Source organism: Passer montanus, unplaced genomic scaffold (genome assembly GCF_014805655.1).
Source record: "Passer montanus isolate IOZ18808 unplaced genomic scaffold, ASM1480565v1 scaffold128, whole genome shotgun sequence".
In the NCBI taxonomy this organism is placed as follows: Eukaryota; Metazoa; Chordata; class Aves; order Passeriformes; family Passeridae; genus Passer; species Passer montanus.
The window spans coordinates 55,665-74,722 of NW_024359610.1; the positions used below are offsets into that span (position 1 = coordinate 55,665).

Here is a 19,058-nt window from a genome sequence, read left to right on the forward strand (position 1 = left end):
GGAAGGGCCGGCCCGGCGCGCGCCGCCCGCACAGCGCAGGGGAGAGAGCGGGAGAGTGAGAGCCGCGCGCCCCGCGCCCCGAGCGGCGGAGCTTCTCCCAGGTGAGCGGCTGCAGTGGGATGCTGTTCTGCCGCGCCGGGGCTCCCGAACCCGAGTAGCGCCCGCCTCGCCGGCCGCGTCCCCGCCGGTGCGTATCGCCCCTTTGTTGTGTGGGCCGAGCGCGAGTCCCGCTGCGGGGGCCTGCCCGGGCAGCGCTGCGGGCGGGAGGCGGAGTGGCTGCGTGGAGGTGAGTGGCAGGGAAGGGCCGGGGCCGGGGTGTCTGCAGACGGGACGGCCGTGTTCCGAGTGATTTTAAACTTTGCTCGTGGCCGCACGCCCGTGCCTTGGCCGGGCGGTGCCGGTCACGTCTCTGCCGACGGACGCCCGCAGCCTCCGGGGCGGCGCGGCGGCTGCTAGCGGCCACCGGGCGGCTCTTTTGTGTGGCGCTGTGTGGTACGCTCCGCTCCCGGCGGCCCTCTCGCCCCGTTCCCCTCTTGGCGGCGGGCGCTGCCCCGCTCCCCTCGATCGGGGCTGTCAGGGCGGGCGCGAGGCGGGGCCGCGCGGAGCGGGCGCGGGGCAGCGGCCCGAGCGGGCGATGCCCCTCCGCGGGCGACCCGCGGCCCCGCGCAGCCCCCGCTCCCGCGCGCGGTGAGTGGGCGCTCCCTCCCTTCCTCCCTTCCGCGGGGCGCGGCGCGGGCCGGGAGCGGGCGCCGCTCCGCGCACCCGGCTTGCTGCGGGCCCCTCTGTCCGCGGCTTTGTGCGCGTCCCGTCCTTGTAAAGAGAAACAAGCAGCTGCGGCGCTGGGCCGAGTTGTTGAAATTTATCCCTTTGTGTATATTACAATATCCTCCATTTTTCTGCCCTCTAAACAACAAGCCTTTCGCCATCTTGGGCAAATTTTTATTCCAAAGTCTGACCGTCTCTTTCAGGAGGGAATGAGTAGAAAACCTGAAAGCACTTCTGGATAAGCATTAAAGTTCAGGGAATGTTACAGGGACAGATAGTGACATAATGTAAAGTTTAAGGGGATTTTTGTCCAAGACTCTGTGCTTTCCCCTGGATTCCCTGATCTAACGTGTTGTAAACCGCACTTTAAAGAGACGGGTTCCTAGTTGAGTGCGCACGTACAGGGGACACTGAGAATACGCTTCTTTATCTGGTGTCTGGTTTCATATCAGGAAAATAATCGTGCCCCCTTGTTTTTGTTTTTTTTTTTCCTGCCCTGGCCTTAGTATTTAATGTGCAATGCTTAACTGTTGGTTTATTTAAAAACACGTTCTGAAGTTACTATTTTAAATAACAGGTTATCAGGAGATCTGTATTGGTTTTGTTTATGGAAAGTATCAATCTGAAGTTTACATGAAACCCTTGGTACAGAATCTTTCCTGAGAAATAAACAGTGTCTTTTTGGCATGAGGAACATGGCTAAACAGACCTCCATTTTTAAATTACAGATGTGGAGGTATGTTTGGAAGCAAGGAACTTATTAAGGTATATTATTAATAGGTTCCATCTGGAAAGTACCTATAAATATTACATGTAGTTTGGGTTATGTTCCAGGTACTGTATAATGTGTGTGGCTAAACGTAGTAACTGTACTAAACTCATTGAAAGAACCAACCCTACAGTAACTCCTTACCCAAAACCCAACAACAAATCTCTTTTCCTCTGTAAGTTTTGCATCAGTTGTTGTGAAAGGGAGAACAATAAAAGGTATTTTTCAGCATTTTAACTTGGTTCTCAATTGCCCTTTTTAAAATATAACGAAAGTTTTTCTGGTCACATGACTTAGTGAAACATTGGTAAGGAGTAATTGTTGTAGGTAAAGTTTTGTTTTTCTATTCTTCTTTCTATGCTTGACTTGCTCTATATTTAAAGTCACACTGTGGAGAACGTGAAACTACTTGTATTTAATTTGCATTTTCTTAGTCTTCAGGATTGGGGAAAATAGTGACAACAGTTAACATAGGAAGTAATAGGAACAGCTGTTTGTACATCAAGACTTTCTTTCTCTCCAAGTCAGTATTGAATGCTGTACTTAAAGTGGTCTTAAGGTTATGTTGGAACAAATGTCAGATGCTTACTTTCTTTTTCTTTCCTAAATGCATCAGAAAGTGCAGTTGTATTTGCTATTTCCTGTATGTGTGAATGCTGAGTAAATAAAAACATTTAAACAGTTGAAGGCATGTACAATAGGTGATTCTAAATTATAAATGCAGTGAAGGTCTGGAAGACTGGCTTGGTTATAAAAGGGTAGCAACAGAGGATAAGTAGTTTCCGAAAATGGCAGTATAGCTTTTACATCTCATAATAAACCACATACATTTTTTTTGTCAAAATGCTGCAAAATCAGTAAACTGCATAATGTTAAGAAAATGGTAGCCAAGGTCATTTTTGTAAAGTATATGTAGAGAAGGGAATAGGAATTGTTAAGGAATCTTCAGTGTTCAAGAAATTCTGTGTTCACTTCAGGCAGGTGATGCTGGTTTAATCATAGGTTCTACCAATTCCTGTAAGTGACTGGAGTATACATACCAGGTTGTGATGAAGTTCATAAACAGAACCCTCTGAAAAGTAAAAAAAAAAATTCTTTAAAGGATCATGTATTGTTTCCTTTTCAGTCCTGATCTAAAGTCTATTCTGGATGGCATGGTATAAGGTTTTGTGACTATTCTGTATTGAACATCATGTTCTAGTTTCAGCCAGAACAGGGTTTGTTTTTGCAGCAGCCAGGAGGGGCATGGGCAGGACCCAGTAGTTCTGACCACCTTATCTCTGTTCGTTGAGGGTGGGAAGGGCAGGCAAGGCACCCTATCCCTTTTGGGGAGAGAAGGGCTCTCTTTCAGGTGAAACTAGGGTATTGTTGTTTCCGTGTGAATCTTTGGACTCTTTTTTGTAGTCTCTGTCATTGGTATTGTTACTATTACTATTCGTTTTCTTATCTCATTGCTGTTTCCGGTAAATTGTTCTTATCTCAATCCGTGACCTTTACCCTTTGTGCTTCCAATCCTCCTCTCCATCCTGAAGAAGAGGAGGGATCAAATGAGCCGCACGTGGTTTCAGTGAGAGTACTGAATTGGAGAATATCAGTCCTAAACCATGACATATTCGTATTTCTTATCCAAATGATTTTCTCAAACTAAATTCCACTGTTCTCTGTTCCCACAAAAAGGTAATTGTTTTTAAGGTTCTTTTAGGTTGTCAATGCCATTGTAAAATTTTTTGAGTAGTGTGAGAAGGAAAAAAGCTAAATACATACTTCATACCTTCTGGTGAAGAAGTCTTGATTTTCTTTAACATGTAATAAAATGTTTTGCATTTTCAAAAGGTAAACTAACAATATCTTTATATCATGAAGGAAAAGAGAATTAGTTGACTGCTGTAGTATATTTGTTTAATCTTTATGTTGACCTTATGCTAAGCAGAAAGTTCTAGGAGACACTTAAAATGCAAATAAGTAGGTAATAGAAGCCTTTCCTTATAGGTCCTGTTGACCTTTTTTATGTTTTCTTTGTTTGCACGTTTATTGTAAAGGAGCAGATGTTTTGCAAAACATCCTAGTGTGTTGCTTTTTCTTATGGGAGTGCATAACTGTTCCTTCTGATGCATCGATTTGACAGCTGGTTGATTTCATGAAACTGCTAAGAAGCCATTAGTGGTGTCATTGAATTCAAGTAGAACAGTCCCTCCCAGCTTGAACTGCAATTGTTAAGGTCTTTGTTGCTGCTTTTCTGTTCCTGTGCAAGACGTGGAATATCTGAGTTATTTGCACAAGCAAGTAAAATGAAGCTTGTGCACCCGGTTTCATATCCCAGAATGAGGGGAAGGAATACCTTGCTGCTATTAGTTCTATCATTTTCTTACAATGGCATATTTGGGAATAGGAGATCTTGACTGTTGGAAGGTATAACCAACAATGCAGTTTCCTACACCTTTTGTCCCCCCTCTCCCTCTGACTCTTGATGGGTTTCACTGTGTGAACATTCTGTGTTTGAATCCCTCTACTGAGATCCATCTCTGAGACTCTAATATATAGGTATCTTTAAATAAAACTTAAAAGTGTAAATAATGGTGGAATGGTTTTGGGTTTTTTTGTTGTTGTTTTTGTTTTTGTTTTCGTTTTTTTTTTGTTTGTTTTTTTTTATAAACAGACTATTCCAATAGAGTACTAAGAGTGATGCTTAGTGTTTTCATCATGTACATAATGTGGCCCCAGGAAGATTCCTGTACGAGTTTTCTCCCAAATGTGGATCAACTTCTGAGTTAATACTGTAGTTTTACTACAGTATATTCAGTGAATTATGTCATACCACATTATAAACTAGTTTGTGATTGTTAATTGCCACCACAAGGAACATTGAAACGGTTGTCAAGGTTAGCAGTGATTTTTGTGATTGATAGTTTACAACATTCTGAATGTAAACAAAATGTAGTAAGTATATGTTGGTCAACATATTTTATAGAAGTGAAAAGTTTGTAATGAAGAACATTATGCACTATTTGGAATCTAGGTACAGATGATCTTCCCCACTGCATCACAGAAGGAAATGAAACATCCTTTTTTAAACGGACATCTATGCTTTTAAAGACTTTTTTGTTATGCCACTACATTTTTACTTTAAAACCATTTTTACTGTAAATAGCAACAAACAGACCAGCAAGGAATCACCAGTAGATTTGTGTGAGGAAAACAGTAGGTTCTCATTAGTTTTTTAGTTTGTCTTTCTTAGGGCTTTATGAAGGCAAGACACTCTTAGGTTCACTGTTAGAGTCCTTAACGACTCCTGAAGGGTTTAGTCTTTTACCAACATCACAAGTAGTTGGTGGTAGAGGATGTAGAAAGAGCTGTCTTCACTGACTTTAATCTGTAATGTGCTGTGTAGTTGTTTCCTTGAAAACGGAAATGCGTGGTTTGTTAGCCCACAGAGTAATTACTATGGGTAGGTAAGCAGAATGCAGCATGTAGTCATTAAACAAAACTGGGACCATGTATTCATTCAGCCTCTGCAGAAGGGCCGGGCAAAATGCAGTATTTTGCCATTATTTTGTTTCTTAATCATACAATTTTAAGTGGAAAAGAGGTATGTAGAACATATAATCCAGTTAGCACACAGTTGCACCTATTAGCTGTGTTAAGTTCTTATCCAAGTTCTTTAGTGTTTAAGCTCTTTACTGTCCTAAATTTGCCATTATATAGTGCCCAGGACTCAAGCCATTCCTTAAAAAGAAAAAAACAAGTATACTTAAAAAGAAAAAAACAAGTTAAAGTCCAGTACAAAAGTTCCGCTGAGATTTAAATGGAAATAAATAATAAAAGTAGTAATTTTGTGGTATAAAATAGATTTTTGGTTTTTTTGGGAAGGAGAAGGTGTAGTTTGTTTTGTGGTGTTGGTATTTCATGAGACACCAGCTTTTGAGATGCCAGAAACAAACTCTTGGAGCGTGAGGACGTCTTAATGCTTGTTTCACTTTTTTTAATGTAGCAACAAGGAAGAAAGGATACAAGGATTTTCCCAGTTTAGTTTAATAGAATTAATTTATGTATTTGATGCAATTCCTAATACCAGTTCCTTCTCTTTTTATAGAATAACTTTCAGATCATTGGAAAAAAGACCAATGTCAAAACAAGTATGCATTTTAAAACCTTGCTTAGTGACAGATGATCTTTCAAACATAGTCTCTGAAACTTAGGAAAAGATGTGCTGGGTTTGTCAGTGTCTGTATGATGTCTGTTGCCTTTAATGTGAATTCTCTCCTTTTACCTTGCTACTCAAGCCCTTCAGGGCCTCCTGAATGTCTTGTTTTCTGTGTGTAAAGGAAATAAGATTCCTTTCACTTGATGTAGGTCAGGCATTGTAAAGAACTGAATGGGTTAAGCCTTGGTAGTTTGCAAAAAGAGATTGCAGAGATTTTTCTCACTGCTGAGGGAGGAATCACCTAAAATCTTAAAATTCAAACTACTAAAAAATGTAAAGAAAAACTAGCTGAAAAATTGTTCTACCTGATGGACTCTTTACATTAGTAATTAGCGGGACTGCTAAATTTAAGTATTTGTCACTGGTAATGTTGCAGTGTAAAGCCTTAGGAAAGATGGTAGCCTTAAAAATAATGCAGTGACTGTCTGATGATGCTGTTGTCTTTTTGGAGCCTCACACAGTACTTAGTTCTGCTCTGGAATTCTTGGAAAGGATAATGAAAATTTTTCATTTTTTGAGTAATGATGAACCCTACCAATATATTCTTATTCTTGTAAATTATAGGAAGTATAAGGTAGATTTTCTTTAGAATATTTAATACAGTAATTTAAAGGCACAAAATAATCTGCCTATCTGTTCTTGAATTCGAACCTCAGTCCTGAGTCTTTTGGATTAGAAGCTAAAATGTTGAAATCTTCCTGAGAGTACTTTTTTCTTCACTGAGTACATAGATGTTTTTGGATTGTGACCCTCTTTATTAATCGATTTGTGTTAATGAGTTAATATTTTTCTAATGCTAAAAGATTATTTCTAAACAGTGCAGTGCATTTTACCAGTTATCTGTTTTAGAAGAGTGGTATGTAGTATCCAAGTATAATCAGCAAAATAATTCCACAACCCCCTCCTCAGCCCTCAGTTTTTCTACAACAGGAAGCCAGTTGGATAAAAATGCTTGCAGTGGTCCATCAGTGCACAGGGACATAATTGTGTGGATTTTGCCCCATTTTTTGTTCTTGCACTTTTGCACAAGCGTGCACTCATTAATCAAAGACACTGTACTGCTGAGGGCAGAGAGGTTCATCAAATTGGCAGCTAGTTTGGTGTAAAGAACAGTGTGCTGGAGCTCTTAACGTGCTACGACATAAATAAATCTTACATCTTTGTATGCAAACCCTGGAGGTTAATACTGTATAATTCAGTGTCCTGTCTTTGTTTTTATGATGGATGTTTTTAAGTGTTTGAAGCTTGATGCAAGCCTTCCAGCAGGTCAGGGCAGACAGGCTGATTGGCTGAAGCCAAAACTTGGCAAAGGGGCTTGTGTGTCTGCTGTGGAGGTTTTTTTTTGGCTTGGAGATCATTGTTTTATTGCCTGTGCTGTTGTAGGGGAGTTCTAAAGATTGACAACCCTTGCTGTGCTAATGGACTTAGTAATGAAATGCAAATACTTTGGTCCTATTTGTTCCAAAGTTACTGCTGTTTGTATGTAGCCTTAACAGAACTAACATGTGGAACAAGCAAACAACTACTAGGTACTACTACTACTACCCTGCAAAAATAGTGCTGGGATTTGGCTTTAACTTGAATTGGTTGCATATTCATAATTTAAGAACAGCTGCTTACAGCAAGTGCATAGTCATTTGCAAGCTATTATAAACCATTCTGCTCACACATGGAGACTGTGCTTGAGCTTTCTTTTTTATTGATCTACCTGCATTTGAAATCTGGTTGCTGCAGCCACAGAGGCCCTTCATTTTAGCTGTGCTTGCATCATAGAACAACCTCTGTATTAAATATTTATTTTTAACTAAATGCTGAATGAAATGTTAAACTCTGTGCTTTGAAGAAACAAGGTGTAAGGGTGAGCAGTGACATACATCTTAAACATGAAATCTTGTTATGTAAAGACTAAAAAAGTGACATCAGCCAAGCTTTGTAGTAGTTTTGTAATGTTTGTTGTGCTGAATAAGAAATTCTTGTTAGATTTACCCAGTGTTACCTTGCTAACGTTGTAGTTGCTGATGTTTGTTTTTTTTTTTTTTCATGCTTTATATACCCAATGGTTTTGGGGGAAAGCCAAGAAGTATAAAATGCCATTGTATTACCCAGAATGAAGGTATAGTAAAATAGAAGTAAGCAGTCCTGTTGAGTATCCCATGGAGAAAACAATGAACGTATTAGGAATGACTGTGCTCTTATAAAGGTATGCTTATCTATTATTATGATGTGAAAAGTACATACTAAGAAATATTAGTTATTAATATATATAAGCTGTGATGTAAAGTTGATCTCCCTGCATTCAGTTTTGCTTTTCAGTTAGAAACCAAGGATATACAGAATAGTTTGATAACTTTTCCGTATTTTTGTTTGCCCTAGTGACTGGAACTTTTATAAGGAGTAATATATTTTTGACAATAAAGGCAGTTTCCCTAACATCCTTAGTTCTTCTGGGAATAAAAGGGAGCCCAAAATTCCTGCTCTCCATACATATTTTGATCCAGTATGTTGTAAATTATTAATTTGTTAGTGATTTATAAGCTGGCATGTAAATAGAAAGTATTGCTGAGGAAAGTTGTCAATAAATTCTTACTTCATATGTATGGATCCAGGAAAATGGGAAGCCATTAAGGGAGGTTTCTTACTGTGTTAGCAAGACAAAAACATACGTGCCTGAAAGAGTCTAGTTTTTCAAGCTGTATCAGTTGATTTAGTAAAAGATGTTATCACTCCTTACAGCTCTGGTCTTGTCGGAGTAGTTACAGCAATTGAAAAAAGGATAAATTGTGAGAAATGCAAACCAGTATTTTTCCATTGCATCTCTGATAATTTTTCTTTCTTGGAGTTATCCTTAGTACCTTGCTGCTTCTTTTCAGTGTTGAAGAAAGAGCTAGATCAGAGGTAACAGACTAGAACTGCATGGTTAACGAGAGAAGCGGGGTGGAAGAGTGCTCAATAGGTCCCTGGGGGACCCAGCCTCTACAACAGTTGTAATGCCAGAAACAATTTCTTCATAGCACAATTGTAGGAGCTTTCAAAGTAGCAAGGAGAATTCCTGTTTGGGTTTTTGGGTGGTTTTAGTTACTGAGTCTAATATTAGAAACAATAGATGCTCCTATTTTGGCTCTTTCAGTAAAATTACCTTACACAGAAGTCTAAAGTAAATTGTTAAGGATTTAGAGGGGAAGCCATGTGAAGAATGGCGGAGGTCTCTTGGTTTGTTCTGTCTGGAGAAAAGGAGACTGAGGTCAGACCTCATTGGAGTCTACAGCTTCCTCATGAGGGAAAGTGAAGGGGCAGCTCTTATTTCTGCTCTCTGTGATCAGGGACAGGATCTGAGGGAACAGCTGTAGCTGTGTCAGGGTTGGGTTTAAGTTGGATATTGGGAAAAGGTTCTGTCCTCAGAGGCTTGTTGGGCACTGGACAGGCTCCCCACGGAATGGTCCCAGTCCTAAGGCTGCCAGAGCTCCCGGAGTGTTTGGACAGTGCTCTCAGGGACAGGGTGGGATTGTTGGGGAATCTTGGGCAGGGCACGGGTTTAATTCAATGATCTTTGTGGGTCTCCAGTGCAGGGTATTCTGATATTAGGTGATTACACACCAACCCTTCTCTTAGTAATCACTGACACTTGGTTAACAGAAGACAGTGATTGAATTTTTTTCACTGGGTTGTCAACAGAGACCATGTTAAAAAGCTACAGTCCCAAAGAAAGTGTGAGAAATGGGAAGAAAATTGAGATCCCAAGTCTTGACTAAAGGGAGTGAAATACTGTGGATTATTGAAAAAAATCACAGCAATACATTCTAACAATTATTATCTTTCTGGCAGCTTAGTAGAGAATGCACTTGGATTTAGTCATACCTTAAATGTAATGGAGGATTTGGAGAATAGGGTTTTAGAATGGGTGTATATTTGAACACAGATGGGTATGTCCCATTTTGATGACATAATGAAGTACTTCTGTTTGGTGTTTTTAATGTCTTTTTTGTTTAACTTGCCAACAACTTGCCAAAAAATAGCTAAAGGGTTTTTATAGTTATATACTTGCCACTTAACGCATGTAAGAGTGTTTGGAGCAGTAAATTTCAGAAAAGAGAAGAAATGCATATGGAAAGAATATATTACTAAAATGACAACAGACTTAGTAAGGGTCCTTTTTTGTTCAGCCTTTACCTGTGGTATCAGCACTATATTTTTCTGCACTTCTCTTTTCTTCTTTTCTAGAAGTGCTTTTCAGGCCTGATTTTTCCCCCTTTAAGGCTTAGAGGGTATAGCAAGGATTGTCTTCCTGGAACCAAATGTATTTTTGAACAAGAATGTGAAGTACTGGTTCCATGGTAGAGCCTTATCCAGAGGGTTAGTTTTGAATTATTTTTTTATGATTTGCAAAAAGTAGTTTGTTCATTATACAAAGAAACAGTCAAAGGACATGCAGGGAAGGAAGGAACTCTCTCTCACTTACTTTAGGTTAAAACTAATGTTAAGTGCACCAGTTAGTGCAGTCAGTTATAAAATGCCCTTTTTTACCTGGTATTAGGAACTGAAAGGAACAGATTATGCTATGTCAATTTCCTTTTATTTATATGTGAGAAAGATACAGAGCAGCTTGAAACACTTGCCTGTTTTTTGGGAGATGTTTTTCTTTCTCAACCTGTTTCTGGTTATGATTGAGGTAAATCTATAATCTTTTGACTCATGCAGATGCCAGTAAATTTTCAGTGTTAGCAGTTAAGATGTTATAGATATACAGCATATTGGAAAGTTTATTGTATTGATGTAAGTAGTTTATACAGAGCAGTGTTCAAATGTAGCCTGCAGTCTTTTTGTGGTCATGGAAATGAATTACGTGTTCTGAGAGATCCATGAATAGTGTAAAGACTTTATGTTAAAACAAGCATGGGCAATCACTTTGAAAGGATTTCTTGGCCTCTAAATGCTTAATTTTTATAATTGTGGTATTTTCTATACCTTGCAATGTGTTTAAAATAAATCGATAAGCAATCATTTTAAGGGATGATCTGTGTTATATGGCCTGGGAGGCACTTGAAATGCATATAAGTGGGATCTTTTTGAAAAGCTGAGTTACTTTTTTTGCTTCAAGTACCTGTTGTCAACACGTAAAGTTTTATGACTGTGCTTCATGCTCACCTGTTTGTCCATGTGCCTGTCCATTCCATGCCATAACTTTTGTTTCTCATTTCTTTTCAGATGTAATTGAAAGTAGGCTAGATATTCAACAGTAAAGTTCTACAGTTTTCTGAAAATCAGTCACTGTGTTGAAGAAGATGGACAGATTAGACCTGCCAGCTGAGGAAGTGGTAGGGCCAGTATTAATGTTACTTCACCAATGCCCCAAGCAGTACTCTGATTCCTCAGTGTGTGCCCACTGTCCAACAAGTATATCTGCTGTCAGCACTGACCTTGCCAAGTGGGTTGTTGAAGTGGACTTGTCTTTCCTCATGCAGTCTGGTTTATGGCAGTAGGAGGATGCAGAGGACCATCATAAGAACACTGCTCACAGGAGAATTTTTTCAGCCACCTCAAAAGTAGCACATGAGGAGACCTGTAGTAAAAAGCTTTTGCATGGTACCTTTTACATGGGTTTTCTGCACAGTAGAATGCAGATAGTGGATACTAAATTTTACTTTCTGTGTAACAACAAACAACATTTTGTTCTCAGAATAAATTCAGTATGTTTTCAATTAGAAAATGTTGGTCACTTTTAAGTAACATGACCAGAATGATGTTTGCATCCGTGACTACAAGCAGTAAGTACTCCAATAATTTCTGTTGGTGAAAATACCTTACAATCATTCCCATGTGCACATTATTTCTTATTGAGGGCACACAGTTAGTCTAGCACAAGTCATGCTGACTTGTTATCTTTCTAGTGCAGTATTACATGAGAGAACAAGCATTTGCATTTATGAAATACATGCACATAATAATACACAGTTTTCCAGGGCTTTCATTTTAGTTGAGGGTTTTTCAGAACTGAGGTCTGTGAACGTACCAGTGCCCTGTGAAATGGATTGTGTGCATGTGTCACATGGATGGCTTGCAGACAGCTCATTGCTGTTTCATTAATAAAAGCAGGACTTCCTTTATTGCTTCCTCTTTTAAGGACTACTACTTATGTAGTCAAATATAAGTGAAAAATACAAGGTTTTAAAATACATAGTCATAGCTATTTTTTAAGGCAAGTGCGGTGTCTGCCCCCTCCCCCCCGCCCATATTGTGGACTAGATTTCAGTGATGAAGAAGATTCACTGCCATCCTGTAAATTGTAAACTAGACTAACAAGAGTGAGACTTGTTTGTCAGGTATTAAAAAGCCTGCATAGATAGCTGCTCTTGTAGTATAAATCATACTGGTTCATGCATGTGGCCGTAATTAACTTCTGTGGATGCTAGAAAATAAGTTGTCATAGAATTGCTGGAAAACATGTTTCAGTATGTTTTCACTTGTTGAACAGAAGTCAGGTGCTGTTTGATTAGTATAAATTTAATTTTGAACAGCAGAAGTGTAAGACTGCAATTTCTACAGGACATGAAGCTTAGTTTCTTAAACAAGATATTTAAGTTCCTTTCTTTAATGTTTTTTTCTTGTAAATAGATTATTTTATATATAAAAATCAATGAAATAATCAAAAGCTGCATTTTTAAAAGCGTATGGCCTCAGGATGATTAATTTTCAACTTTCCTGTTGCTTGATTTCCTGTTCTGTTTTTTTTAAATGAGCCATAAAGAAAAAGGTAGAGGTCAAATGATCAGCAACCTGTAGATATCAAACTAAAAGTGAGTTTTAGAACAAACTCGTATCTTGACCATCTTTCCTTCTAAATAAATGTAGTTTGTTAAAAACAAAAAACTATTCCATGGTGGATTCTTACTAATCTGATTCAGTGTTTCTTGTCTGAGATACTCAGATGCTGGTTGATACTTAGGGCAATATTTTAAAAATGTGTAGCATTTCTCTTGATGTTCTTCTTAGATGTACTTTGAATTCCATTAGTAGAAGAGTCAAATTAGTGCTAAGCAGTGGTGGAAGTTTCATTTTTGATCTCAAGCTCCAGCCTTTAGGAGCTGAAAAGTCAGGGATATTCTTCTAAGAAACAATTAATTCAGACTTGCTAGCTTCTGGACTCTTGTCATGTCATACCCTGTAGTGGTCCTTTCCACTCAGGTTTAAGGCTTTTTTTTTTTTTTTACAATATTTTCTCTTTTAATCAGTGGACAATAAACTTCCTTTTACAAATTCTTAAGTTACCATGTCAAAACTGTGTTCCTATCCTGAACTTGAACGCTCATAGAGAAAAATACTTGTAAGCTTACTGATAAAGATGTCTTAATGTAAATGCAAGATTTTTAATGTAAATAAAATATTTTACTGAACACTGTAAAATGAAGATAAAATATTTGAATGAGATATGAGGTATTTTATTATCCCAGCTTCTTTGAATCCTGATCTATTTTCCTTACGTATTGTGCTAGTTATATTACTAGATATTTATTGTTGGCATCTTTCAATACAAGGCTATGTAATTCAGATTTGAATACATGCCTCTTCTGTTGAAGCATGAAGTCAGACTCTGGTTTTCAAGAGCAGAATGCAGGAGTATGCATTGGGAAATGCAGAAGAAGGAATGCTGTATTGCTGTCTAAGGACTATGCAATATGTGAAGTAAGTGTTACTCTGGTTGTTTTGTATGACAACTGCCAGTGCAGGAGCCTTAGTGTTGTCTCGGAAGAAAGAGCAAGAGTCTAAAATTGTTAGGGGTTTGCCCTGCTGAAAGGGAGTGGTGTGTTTGAATATTGTATTATGTTGACTTGGTTTGTGGTAGGTGGAAATTGTAGGTCCCTGTGAGAATATTGCAGCATCTAGAAGTGTTACATATGTGCTTAAGGAAGGTACTGCTATCTTGGGCAAGAGTGAATTAGAATTGCAGTAGATTATTGTTTTTCCTTAACATGTCTTTATAGGTAAAAGCCATCTCTATTGCTAAAATGCTCTTATTTGTTAAATCTGTTCCTGTTTTATCTGATGTACCTATAAAATACAGGTAATGATATGTAGTAAATGGTTTGATCCTGGCATTATCTAAGTAATTTTTTCTGGAAATGGATTTGTTCTTTTCTTCCAGTACTTCTTTGCCAAATGAGCCTTCCAATACATTACTTAGGATTATTTTTCCCCAGATTTTAATTTGTGAGTTCTGCTTTATGAAAATCCATTATGTCCTACCTGCTTCGGGTTATCTGGTTTCTTGTGTACTTACTTGGAAAAATTATTTTATGTATGTACAGTCCATCAAGAAAATAATTACAAGAAACTATAAACAGTACCTGTGTTTCTGCCTCAAAAATGCTGCTTCTGCATTAGGTTTAAATTAACTCTTCAGTGTCACACAATACGGGGGACTGTTTTCTCTCATGGTGTCTTGGGCTCTAAATGCGAGTTGATTGGTAGGGCAGGTTTAGCTGAGATATTGGGAAGGAATTCTTCCTCATGAGTATGCTGAGGCCCTGGCACAGGGTGCCCAGAGAAGCCGTGTCTGTGTCATCCCTGGAAGTGTCCAAAGTCAGGTTGGACAGGGCTTGGAGCAACCTGGAGTAATGGAAGGTGTCCCTATATATACACACACACACATACATCTTTGAAAATTTATTTTTACAAGTTTGATTAATTGGTTTTGTAGACAGGCAGGGCAATGTTTCTATGACTGATGTGGAAGTATAAGGACAGAAGATCTGATATAAAGGATGTTTAAATGTAGCTGTGCTTGATAACCAATTGATTTCCAATTTCATTTGGTTGAAGTGCTTTAGCATGCAAGTGATAATTGCTTTTATTGGAGAAGATACAAAATGTTTACTCTTTGTTACATTACAGCATCTCAGTTTTGGAGATCAAACTTTGTTTTTTAAGGACCTGGAAATAATATCTTTACATGGAAAGAGTTATCTTCTTGTTGCAGTTTTCAGAGTAAGACTCTTATATTAGCTTCTGTGCTTCACATAATCTAATTGTGAATCAAACCTATATTTCACACCTTTCCTAACCATTTGTTACCAGACTTCAGTGCTGGGAAACTTAATAAAAGTGACTTACTAACATTTTAGATATGTCTCAACTATGTGCTGCCTGTGTGACTAAACACATGCCTAATAAAGGTACCTGTACCTTCATCATCATCATCTTCATTCTAATAGTTTCACTTAATTCCTGTGAGACTTTACGGTTGGATTGCATTTTTGTTCTTAAGTAACTTAATCTATTAATTAAAAAAAAGGCCTTTGAAACTTTCTAATAGCTTTGTTTTTTTCTTATTTTCTTCCTTTGTCAGATTTTTTCATTCTTGCTTTCTCTGTCTTTTCCTCAGCTGTGTTTGTGTCTGTGTAATTATTGCTTTTATAAAACTGTCTAGGAGTCTCTGAATCATGTACGATGCAGTGAAGCTTTGTATGTGACTGGGGCACTATGCAAAACAGTTACTGTCTTTTTGGCAGACTGGAGTAGCTAGCTATGTGAATGCTGAAACCATGTCTTGCTGCTCCCCTCTTGTTTGCAAGAGCTTCCAGCATTGTAGAGCAAATACGTAGTCTCAAGGTAGCAGTCAGTCTTCAAAAAGAAGATCAAGTCCTGCAAGTGCAGTAATTCTCAGACTTTCTCTTGTTATTTAGCTTAAAATGGATGTTAAAGGCTGAAATGGCACTTTGCTAGAAGAAAAAATTATTTTCACGTTTTCTTATCTTCCACTGAAGGTGATGACAGGAAGAGGAGCAGTTTTGAATTTTTACTGACAATGTTTTTTTCTTCACTTTCTACTGGCATTATAGTTCGTTAAGAACCAACATGTCCTCACTTGTTAGAGAATAGCCTTGACACAATTTTTGTTTCTCAAATGTACAGAAGTGACACATAGGGAGGTTGTCTAGAATGGCCATGCTTTTTAGTCCTAAGTGTGCTTACTGATCCCTGGAAGTGCTGAGTCAGAGAAAAATTCTGTCATGTCTGTAGAATGTGGGGGTCGATGAAAACTAATTAAAGCGATGCAAAAGCCTTTCAGCACTTTTGGGCAAGCTTTGCTAAAAGATAATTTTTTCACAAGCGTTGAATCTTGATCAAAATACCTAATGATGATGTAGGCCATGTCATAGCTGACATCTTTGCTTTCAGTCATCATAACAGTGAGAGGTCCTGATGTGGAAAGGTTTGTGGCATAAGTGTCCAATGTGCTGACACAGCTCTGACAGTCCATGCAGCTTTTGTTTCTTCCACGGTGCCTTCTTTTTCTGAGTAGCCAAGTGTTGGAATCTCACGTTGTTGAGCTGCACAAAATAGTCAACAATGTGAATAAACCCCCATAGCTCAGCTTTCTGAACTTTCTTGCTTTTTAGCTTGATCTATTTTAGAGAAAGAATAATTATGCAAAAAAGTGGCATGTTTTGCAGACATGCTTTACCTGAAAAATGCAAAAAGGACTTTAAAAAGTTGAATTTGTTTTCTTAATACTACTGAACTAAATAAAGCCTCCAGTTGATGGTTATGCTTTTGTGATCTGTTACACTGAAACAGAAGTAAGCTCAAAGGAGGGATATCTTTGTTCTTCACATAGTGTATACAGAGATTTTTCAGCATTTACAGGTCAAATAATGAACAATTGCTTTAGTATGAGAATTAGTAATATTTTTCAAGTATTTGAAAATGGTCCAACAAACAAGTTTAAATCAATAGAGACTTAAAGAAATATGACAGTTCAGAGGATAATAAGGATTCTGTCTAGAAGGTATTTATGTTGGTATGATTGTACAGTTTTGTGCCACGAAAGGCTTAGATTGGATATTAGGAACAATTTCTTCCCTGGAAAGGGTTGTCAAACCCTGGCACAGGCTACTAAGGGCAGTAATGGAGTCCCTGTCCTTGGGAGCATTTAAAAGCCATGTGGCACTTGGAGGCATGGATTAGCAGTGGCCTTGGCAGTGATGGGGGAACAGTTGTACTCAATGGTCTTGGAAGGCTTTTCCAACCTAAGCAATTCTGTGTCAGTGGATCTCTGTACACAGGGATTGAATATGAGAGATGTCTCCAGCTGCATAGATCAAATTACATGGATTTAAAAAAATACAGTGAAACTGTGTGTGAGCCACAGACAGTGTGGCATTTTGGGGCCAATGCATAGTTCCTGTGTGCACCATTCTAGCAGCTAACTAACTTCCGTATTTCCTTTACAACAGAGGGGTATAGTTTGCCCACTGTAGAATCAGGTACTAACCTAAGGGTTTGTGTGGCTTCTGCTTTCAAAAAGCAGTGCTACCATACTCATTGTAAAAATATGGCTTCTTGCACTTAGGACATTAGTCATAAAAATGGACAACTCCCATTTGCTGCTGAAAAGATGATTTCTTAGTACAGTGAAATTGATTTAACATGTCTTATCTTCATTCTATATATAAAAGTTAAAATGTGGGTAGAGGCCTTAATTTTCCTCACAGTTCTAGATTTTTGTCTATTGTAGGTGAAGAGTGGGCAGTTTTTTGAGGACTGATGAAATAATAGTGAGAGAAAGCATGGTGTTTGAGGGGAGTAGAAGTCATGCTTGTGGTTCTACATATCATAATCTGAGGAATGTTCAATTGCAAATGACTGGAAGAAACAAGAGCATCTTGAAGAAATGAAGTTGAATGTAACTAGATCATATTGAAGATGGTTTAGAGTGTGGGGGGTTTTTTTGGTGGATCCCCACTTCCTGCCCCCAGTTGCATTGTTTCTGTTTAGAAGGTGCAGCAAGAGCTGTAAAGAGCTTATCCGCTGAAGGGTTCTGCCCAGTGGGGAGCCATGTGACAACTGAGTCTTCATGGGCCAATACTTGAGAAAGTCACTGAGGTGTGTCTCTACATGGGATGCTTTTTTGCAGTGACTTTAGTGATTCTCTTAGATAATTGTTGCATTGGGAACATCCTGGTAAGGCGTCATCTGGAATATAGTTTATTTCTGTTCTGTTCCAGAAGGATTGTTCATATTCAAGAAGCTTATTTTTAAAATAGGTGAAGAGAACATACACTGGGACTTGGAGGGTAATCTGAAGATTTATACAAGGATTTGAAAGAATTTAAACTGCTTTAGTTTAGCAAAATTTAAACCTTGCATCCTTCTCACATACTTGTGCCCCATGGTGTGCAAGCTCCCAAGAAAAAAGTGTAAAGAACATAGAAATTGCAGGATTCAAGCAAATAGTCTGATTTTAAGCTGAAAACCTGAAAGATGTAAAAATTGGAGAAGGAAACCAAATTTCAAGATGATATTTTATCCATTATGAGAAGAATTGTGTGATGTGGGATAGGAAGGAAGTAAATTTGATCCAGAAGTTATTTTCAGTTCTGCGCTCTTTCCATACTGGTTCACTGGTTTGTGGAAGAGAGGAGGAGAATTGCAGCAGTCAAAACCCAACTACATCATTTTTTTAAATGAAATTGAACCCAGAACCCAAAGTCTTAGATAAAGCAATTGATTTCTGTTACTTAATGTTCTTCATACTGACTGATGCATATAAATATGATGATGCAATACTGAACTCCTGTTGAACTATCAGTTTTCAAAATCATAAGGGATAATTTTGCTTTGGCTTTTGGTTCAACATTTTCTGACTTCTTTTTGGTTGATCTTTTGCTCTAAATCCCTTTTTTTGAATGATTGGTTCTCCAACATTAGTTCACCAGAGGAGATGAGACTTAACCACACACACATTTTTTTACAGGTTTTTTTAAGTCAGGGTACTTTTCTAAAACTGTGTTTTGAGCCCATGGCTTCAGTCTTTCTTTTGACTATTCAGTAGAAGGGGTTTTCAATAAATATGTTGTCATGTACTGGTCTTTGGTAGGTATTGATGACACTTCTGCTATGCCTTTTAAAACTACCAAAAATAAGCATGTCTTGTCTTACATAGAGAAACTTGCTTCAGTTTTTTTCAAATGTTCAGGTAAGTTCAAGTGAATAAGGACCCCGCATTTTATTAAATGTTCTTTCTATAGGGTTTTCGGGAACTACTGGTTACAAATATTAATAGAGGTATGAAACAGATTGATAAAGCTCCCTAATCTCACTTTCTGAGTCTTTTATGAATGCTACGACTTTGTTAGCTTTCCTGTCACAGTAAACTTTCAGAGCAGATAAGTCCTGAATTAATGAATGAAAACCGGGAAGAATGTAACCTTAGAATAGTATTCAGTCTTTGTTTGCAATGTAATCAAAAAGGGTGCTAAGTTTTTAGAAGACAGGCATATCTTTTGTAGTATGTTTACATTGGAGAAATAAGCAAATTGTCATCAA

The 19,058-nt window shown here is 38.3% G+C and overlaps 1 protein-coding gene across 18 annotated transcripts in view; it reads left to right on the top strand.

The window, feature by feature from the left end:
• Positions 1 to 6: 6 nt before the first annotated feature.
• The window catches only part of BAZ2B (bromodomain adjacent to zinc finger domain 2B), a 110,841-nt gene continuing 91,789 nt past the window's right edge, over positions 7 to 19,058 (top strand). For 15 of the 18 annotated variants that reach the window (XM_039698623.1, XM_039698638.1, XM_039698629.1 and 12 more), the window contains exon 1: positions 13 to 286. The gene's annotated coding sequence lies outside the window, so the exon portion shown is untranslated. Of the gene's footprint in view, positions 287 to 11,027; positions 11,048 to 19,058 lie in introns of those variants that run through there. The other 3 variants (XM_039698624.1, XM_039698626.1, XM_039698628.1) reach the window with 3 other exon arrangements.